Source organism: Protopterus annectens, chromosome 1.part1 (assembly GCF_019279795.1).
Source record: "Protopterus annectens isolate FY-2018-M chromosome 1.part1, PAN1.0, whole genome shotgun sequence".
Taxonomy (NCBI): domain Eukaryota; kingdom Metazoa; phylum Chordata; order Ceratodontiformes; family Protopteridae; genus Protopterus; species Protopterus annectens.
This window is the reverse complement of record NC_056726.1, coordinates 1,113,145,319-1,113,152,737: the sequence shown is the minus strand read 5'-3', so window position 1 is coordinate 1,113,152,737 and position 7,419 is coordinate 1,113,145,319. Positions and strand designations below refer to the sequence as shown.

Below are 7,419 nucleotides of genomic sequence, written 5' to 3'. Positions count from 1 at the left end.
AAACCATGTCACTATTCCAGTCTCTACAATTGCCAATTCCTACCAAGTCAACTTTCAGACATTGAACACTACAAATTTAATCCATAACTGAAACTGAAACACCAGTACTGGCAGCCCAGCTGGACTTGCACTGAAGTATGTAGTACTGATAGATGCAACGCAATACCTGTACATTATGAAAGGTGGCGAGGAATTCAAAACATTAGAACAGATTACCATAACCAGATACATGGTCACCTATTCCAAGTTCAAACAGTCCAGATACATTCTTCTTGTTAGTGTACTGCAAATAATCTTAAGACAAAAATTGTTTTATATTTTTATTATTGAAAATGGAACAGTGATCAATATGCAGCTTTTATTTCTTCATATATTAGATTTGTAACTTTCTCGAAAGCTTCTTTGGCATCTCCACCTTGCTTCTGTCCAATGAGATCCAGCAGATTTTCAAAAATGATCTGAAGAAAGTGAAAAACATATGTATTACAAGGTGAAATTTTTCTGCATGCTATAAACAAAGTTTGGGATCACACTGGGGAGAAAGCCCCCTTCCATCTTATGTGCAAGAAAAAAATCTCATACCAGTTGGAGTGATTAAACATGCCATTTGCAGAAGTGTTACAAACCCCCACAGTGGTAAATCGTCCCTTCACTACTGTAGGGAATAAGGGACCCAAGGACAGATAGATACACAAGTATGCCAATCAAACTCCAGGCTGATAGTTATTGTACTGAGGCAAAACACTCCCAAGGCAGTCATGTGAGCACTGTACGAATAAGGACAAAAGTATTGTCCCCATCTGTAATGTGAGCACTGTACGAATAAGGACAAAAGTATTTTCCCCATCTGAAATTTCATTCATTCAAAAGGATGAAATCTACTTAATAACTTCTGTGCTCTAGTACTTCAGTAATAGATTTTGTATTATCCATGCTCTTACGCTTAAAGATTTGTCATTTTTTGCATTTGTGACTTCCCTTCAATGTGAAGTTGAAAGCTCTAGGGTTTCCATGGGACAAACCACTGATGCTTGAGCTGGATCTTGCAGATTCATCATGCAGACTGAGGTGTGGCACACAGTAAGAAATAGGAACACTGCAGCCAAAGTACTACTGATCCTCGGGGGGGTGCAAAAGCAGACATGCATTTTAACATTTGCAAAATTTCAGGTTTTACTAAAAGTAATGTTTTCATTTAAAACTTGCCAGACTGTCATCTGTGTACTTTCAGGACAAAGACACATCCAATCCACATTTACAATGTTGGTTCTCTGCACAAGTGTACAAATGCCAGCACCTTTTCACTTTGTAATCTCTATTAAATTAAAAAGGCATAAGCTAGAGCAGATCACCCCTGCAATTTCTGCCACTGAAAGGCACAATTAGTGATACAGTTTGTACCAAGTGTTTTTGTGGAGAGATTGACTATTGAAACTCTGTAGATGCCCTTACAAGGAAATAAGGACCCTCAACCCTGAAAACCAGTTGCAGTAGAGGTTCTCTTACCATACCTTCATAAACACAGAGAAAGAAGTCTTCCATCTTATTCAAAAGGAATACAACTTGTTAGCATAGAGGTTTATGCACCCATTTTTAACACTGTGTTGCTTCAACATCTTCTAGCTATGATATCTCAGCAGAGCTACACAACAGGACAAACTATTTGTAAACATGACAGCCAACGTGAGTAGTTCTCAGTTCAACCTACTGAGCACCAAGAAAGTTTCTTGTAGTCATTGCTTATGCAAACTAAACAGTAAGCAGACTGAATGGCAAGTAGCCCAATTGTACCACACCAATCTTCACTATATGCCCAACCTACGCAGGTTTTACACTTTAAACAAGGCTATATTACAGAAGTGTTTGGCAAGATAAAAGCAAAAGTTACACACCCAAAAAGTGGGGAGAAAACTGGTAAAGTTTGTCAAATACTAAGCTGGTTATGAAAGGTGTGGGCGACCTTAAGGCTGAATAACACACCTGATACTAGGTGACTATTCAGACACACTGACGTCCCGCTCACCAGGCTGAATAAAGAGAAGGTCATGATGAGCTGCCTGTCGGGTGCTTGACCCGAGATGTACCTCCCTGGACTACATGAAAAAAGAGACAGAGGAGCTCTCTGATCATGTAGCCCAGGCTGGTATGACCCTGACCTTGAGCAGCATCTTACCCTCACCTAGAATGATGCCACAGTACAAAGACAAAATGATAGATTTTAACAATTGGCTAAAATTTTGGTGTCATTCAAAGGGGATCCAGTGTCTGTCAGCCTGGGATGACATGCTCGAGAAGCCACGTTGCTTCGCTAGGGACAGCTTGCGCCCGTCACCACTGGGCTTTCGGATATTGGCAAAGGCTCTTGCCAGCCCCATAGTGCCTTTAGGCAAGGCTCAAAAGTCAAACCCACCCCCCCATAGACAGCACAAGGAACAAGAAACTAAGGCGCCAGAAGTCTTAACCTCAAGATGCACGCACTCGAAGCTCTCCTCAGTATAGAGAACATAGATATCCATGCAGTGACAGAAACCTGGTTCAAGGCTCCAGAGAGCACCCCAGCACTACCAGGCTATACCTCGTATCATGCTTTTCGGCCCCAAAACCCGGACAGAACCACAAAAGGAGGGGGAGTTTCCATATTTATCAAGGATATCCACACCTCCAGGTTAGTGGCATTGCACGAAGTATCGGAGACCATCCATGTGCAACAGTGGGCAAGACTGCTTTTCAGTTTATAGCATCCTACAGACCACCCTCTCAGTCAGGAATCCCATTCGGCTTTCCTGAAAACATGAAGATCTGTCAGAACACCATTATATTGGGCAACTTCAACTACCCAAACATTGACTGGGAGCACTACTCAAGCCCCAGCACCTTAGCCCAAAGATTCCTGGAAATTATAAACTCCAATGCTACGGAACAACTAGTCACCACTCCCACAAGAGGGGACAACATACTAGACCTGATCATTACCAACATGGGGACTCTATGCTCCACATCTGAAGTATATCCCTCATTGGTAAGATCAGACCATAAATCACTGGATGTCCACATCCCAACCCCACCCCCAGCCCAGAAAACCAGTGAAAAACTTCTCAAAAATGAACTTCTCAACCGAACTTCTCAAAACCGAAGTGGAATCCTTCAAGGCCCCAGGGCCAGTGGAAACTACAGCCCAAACTGCAGAATCCTATATAAATGCATTCTACGGACATCTCCAGGAATGCATGGATCATGCTATCCCAAACAAAACCAAGACCCAATCATCCAAAGGCAGGCGTCCAGTCTGGTGGACCCCTGCCATAAATAAACTATTACAACAAAGGAGGAAGCTACTACATGATAGAGCAAAATCCCTAATAGGGAAGGCATCTCTGATCAGTACTAGCAAAAAATTACGATCCCTCATAAAATCCTCCAAGGCCAGCTTAGAGAGAAAAATTGCACAGGACACCAAAGACAATCATAAGGCTTTTTTCAGTTATGTTAGAAACCTGGGATGCAACTCCCAGACTTGTTCCGAGTTGATTCTAAACGAAAATACACTGAACCCACAGACATCGCCAATATCCTGGCAGACTTCAGTGCAAACTTCTCCACCCCCCTTCTCCACCCCCTCCCCCCAAAAGAACAAGTATCTATCCCAACAGAGGGCTGCCTCCCAAACATTTCAGATGCTCAGGTGAAGGCTGCCCTCTCCAAAGCAAAAAACACTGCTTCCATGGGACCAGATGTCATCCCAGGTTGCATCCTACATGAACTACAAGAGGAACTAATCCCTCAAATAAAACAGCTATACAATCTCAGCCTCACTACAGGATATGTGCCCACAGAATGGCGTACAGCAACAGTGGTCCCACTCCACAAAGGTGGAGCCTCTACGGACCCTGGAAACATCGCCCCATAAGCCTGACTAGCTTAGTCTGCAAGGCTATGGAGAGGATCATCATGGAGCTCATAAACAAAGACATTGGGGACCTACAGACACTAGATCCTACCCAGTTCGGCTTTGTCAAGGGCAGATCCTGCCTTTTGAACCCGGTTGACTCCTTTGAAACGGTCACCAAAGCCATAGATGAAGGGAAGGTAGTCCACACAGCCTATCTGGACCTTGCAAAGGCATTTGACACAATACCCCACTTGGGCATCATAGATAAGCTATCCAGCTTAAATATAAACCCCTATGTCACAAGATGGGTCGCAATCTGGCTCAAAGACAGAATCCACAGAGTGAGTTGCTGGAGCCATGTCAGACTCGAAACATGTCACAAGTGGCATCCCACAGGGTTCTGTCCTGGGACCACTCTTGTTTGGTATATACTTTTCTGAGGTACAGGCAAACAGAGGACTATGGCTCACCAAGTTCGCAGATGACTCTGCAAACTGGGCGCCATAATCAACTCTCCAGCTGACACAAACATCCTTCAAAAAGGTCTCAGAGACAGATAACTAAAATGTATAGTCATACCCTTTGGCAAAAACAATGTGCCCACAAATTACCACATAGGCAGAAACCCATTAAGTACAGAGAAAGTTTAGGGACCTGGGGACCCAAGTTGATAGCAATCTCTCCTTTGAAAACCACATTGCCAAAGTGGTTAGAAAGACCTTCTACATAGCCCACCTCATCACGAAGGGTTTCACAAGAGAGGTAATCATGCCCCTTTATTCATCCCTCATCAGGCCCATCATAGAATACAATGCCCCTTTTGGGATGTACCTTACCAAACACCTGCAGCAATTAGAAAGACCCCAAAAGTATCTCACCAAGAGGATCAAGGGTCTCAAACAGATGCCATATGCTGCTCGGTTAAAAAAAACTCCAGCTCTACTCAGTTGCATACCGCCTACTTCGAGGCGATCTATGCCGGACATACAAAGCTATGTCTAATCCAGAATTAATGGACATGCTCCACCTCAGTAAATCTAAATCCCTTAGAGCCACACGCTTGAGGGACTTGAACCTCAGCACAGAAATAAATAGAACTTGCTGGAGGGACAGGTTCATAACCCAGAGGCTCCCTTCACTCTGGAATAGAATTCCAGTTCATGTGAGGCAGAGCACCTCACTGAATCTCTTCAAGAAGAATCTCGATAAGTGGATGGGGGATCGTAGGTTTGTCCCAGGGATTACTCCCGTGTCACTATTAGACAGAGGCACAGTAAACTAAGCCTTAAAAAGGGCACAGTATACTCAAATCAAGGGGTGGCATAAGCCATACAGAATCGGGCTAGGCTTATAATTGCCCCAGGGCAGATAGCCTAGTATGAACCTATGAACCAAGATGTGCTACCTACCAAAAACAGAGTACAACAACCTGGCAAATCCCAGTATACAAGTCAGGTGGTTTCATGAAGATCAAAAGGTTCATCCAGTTTAGGGAATGTGACTTAAGTTGGATTTAAGTGAGGAGATCATTTAACCTGGTAAACAGCGGTTCTCAAATTCACATACAATTTAAACTTTAAGCTTTTCTTGCCCAACAACTTTTGGGGAGGAAAACAATTGGCCCACTAATAAAGTTAAAGCTGTTAAGCCTTCCTAAACAAAAAATATATTCATAGGTTGGTACTAGGCTAACTGCCTTTGCAGGCCATTTTTAAGCCTAGCCACTTACCCCATGTGAGAATCAAACCCTGCACCTTCTGTTTGTAAGGCAAACACCTTAACCATTATGCCATCCTCCCACCATTTTTTACTTAAAAGCTTACCCCAAAGTCCTTCACATCTACTTTTAGCTCAGTAGCATGCTTCTTGGCTAATGGAACAATGGTCCCTTTTAAAGAATCCACATTGGTCAAGTGTGATACCATATCATTCAAGGCTGAGAAAACCTTCTTTCCATGGCCTCGAACCTCAGCCAGGGCTGCAATTTCCTCAGCAGAAGCAGTCTCGGCAATAGACTGCAGCTGTGTGAAGTTTTTAAAGTAGCTCACAGTATGAGGATTTTCTTTGAACATTCTGAAAGAAAAAAAAAAGCCACACTATCATACAATTGCTTCAGCATGAGAGCCTAAATAAGTTTCAGACTACACAATAATAGCTAGTTAGCATTTTATAGCTACCCATACCTAAATTCAAGACAAATAGAAAAAAATAAAAAACAAATGCTTTTACTCTAGAACAAGCAAATTTCCATAAAACATAAGGAATACATTTTAAAATGAAAACTATACATACTATGTTATACACAAACACACACATTCTGTAGAAAATAAATGTTCTTACCTGCTTAATACAACAGCACCATTATCCTCAACATCTGCATATATTTTTCCCAAACAGCACTAGCAGTCTATGCATCCTCAGCTGAAAGAGCCATTATACCCAACAGTTTAAGAAAAATGCTTTAAAACAAAAACTGCAATAGTCTTTACCTGCCTGTAGTTGCAGGTATTTATAAAAGTAAGACTAGTGCCTTTCCTGTGTGTTAGAGCAGCCCAGGCCAATCCACTTTGACTAATACATTGTAATTGTCAGTGAGCAGGAGAAAGGAAGAAAGGAAATGTAACTGTTTCAATGCCAACATTTCTTATTGCTGTCTATTAATACTAACACAGTCTGTGCATGGCTGATATATTGTAACATTGTATAGTTTTCAGTTTATAAAGTTACATTGTTACACTCACTTACTCTTAGGCTGTGTGAAATATAAATAAATGCTTCTCATGAACAAACTGCTCAGAAATGACAAGGCAGGGAGAAAAAGGAGTGGAGTAAAAATTTATATAAAAGAGATGTGAGGAGTGAGAAAAAGAAGAAGAAGATAAAATCATGACTGTAGCAAGGGTTCATCCACAGTTAGGTGAGAGGAAATCTACCCTGGCAGTTACATTAGAGGCAGCAGGACAGATGGTGGACTGATATAAAGAAGTTATGTACCTACCATAACGTTCTATGTTAGTTGTCTTCATCTCACCTTATTTCTTGCTGGCTGGGATTGGAGCTGATCCTCGGCTCCAACTTGGCCATCTTCAATAGCTCGAGAGCTGTTTACTGGCTCGAGGCTACCCCTTATCCCATGATGCCTAGCGCTAGCTACCCAGATCTCGTTTGAAATAGCTAACCCCAGACATAGCTATAGGAAGAAACTCCTCCAAACAAATGGTTAAACATACCTGTCCTACTGTCTAAGTCAGTAAAAGAAACAAACCAGAGAACACTCAGCCAGTGTAAACTGAACTCCTCTCGGTCCAATAGACTAGGGGGATGGAGGGGGGGATGCAAGAAAGAAGGCGAGATGAAGACAACTAACATGGAACATTATGGTAGGTACATAACTTCTTTATGTTAAGTTGTCAATCTCGCCTTCGTTCTTGCTGGTTGGGACAGCAGCCCTAGCACCTACAATCCTGGGTGGCTCATTGGAACAGACTCTTCAGAACAGTGGAACCAAAGTTAGCTCTACTTCTGGAGAC

General features: G+C 42.5%; 1 pseudogene; it reads right to left on the bottom strand.

Moving 5' to 3' along the window:
* Window positions 1–306: 306 nt before the first annotated feature.
* LOC122809076 lies at window positions 307–6,323 on the bottom strand (annotated as a pseudogene).
* Window positions 6,324–7,419: the final 1,096 nt, after the last annotated feature.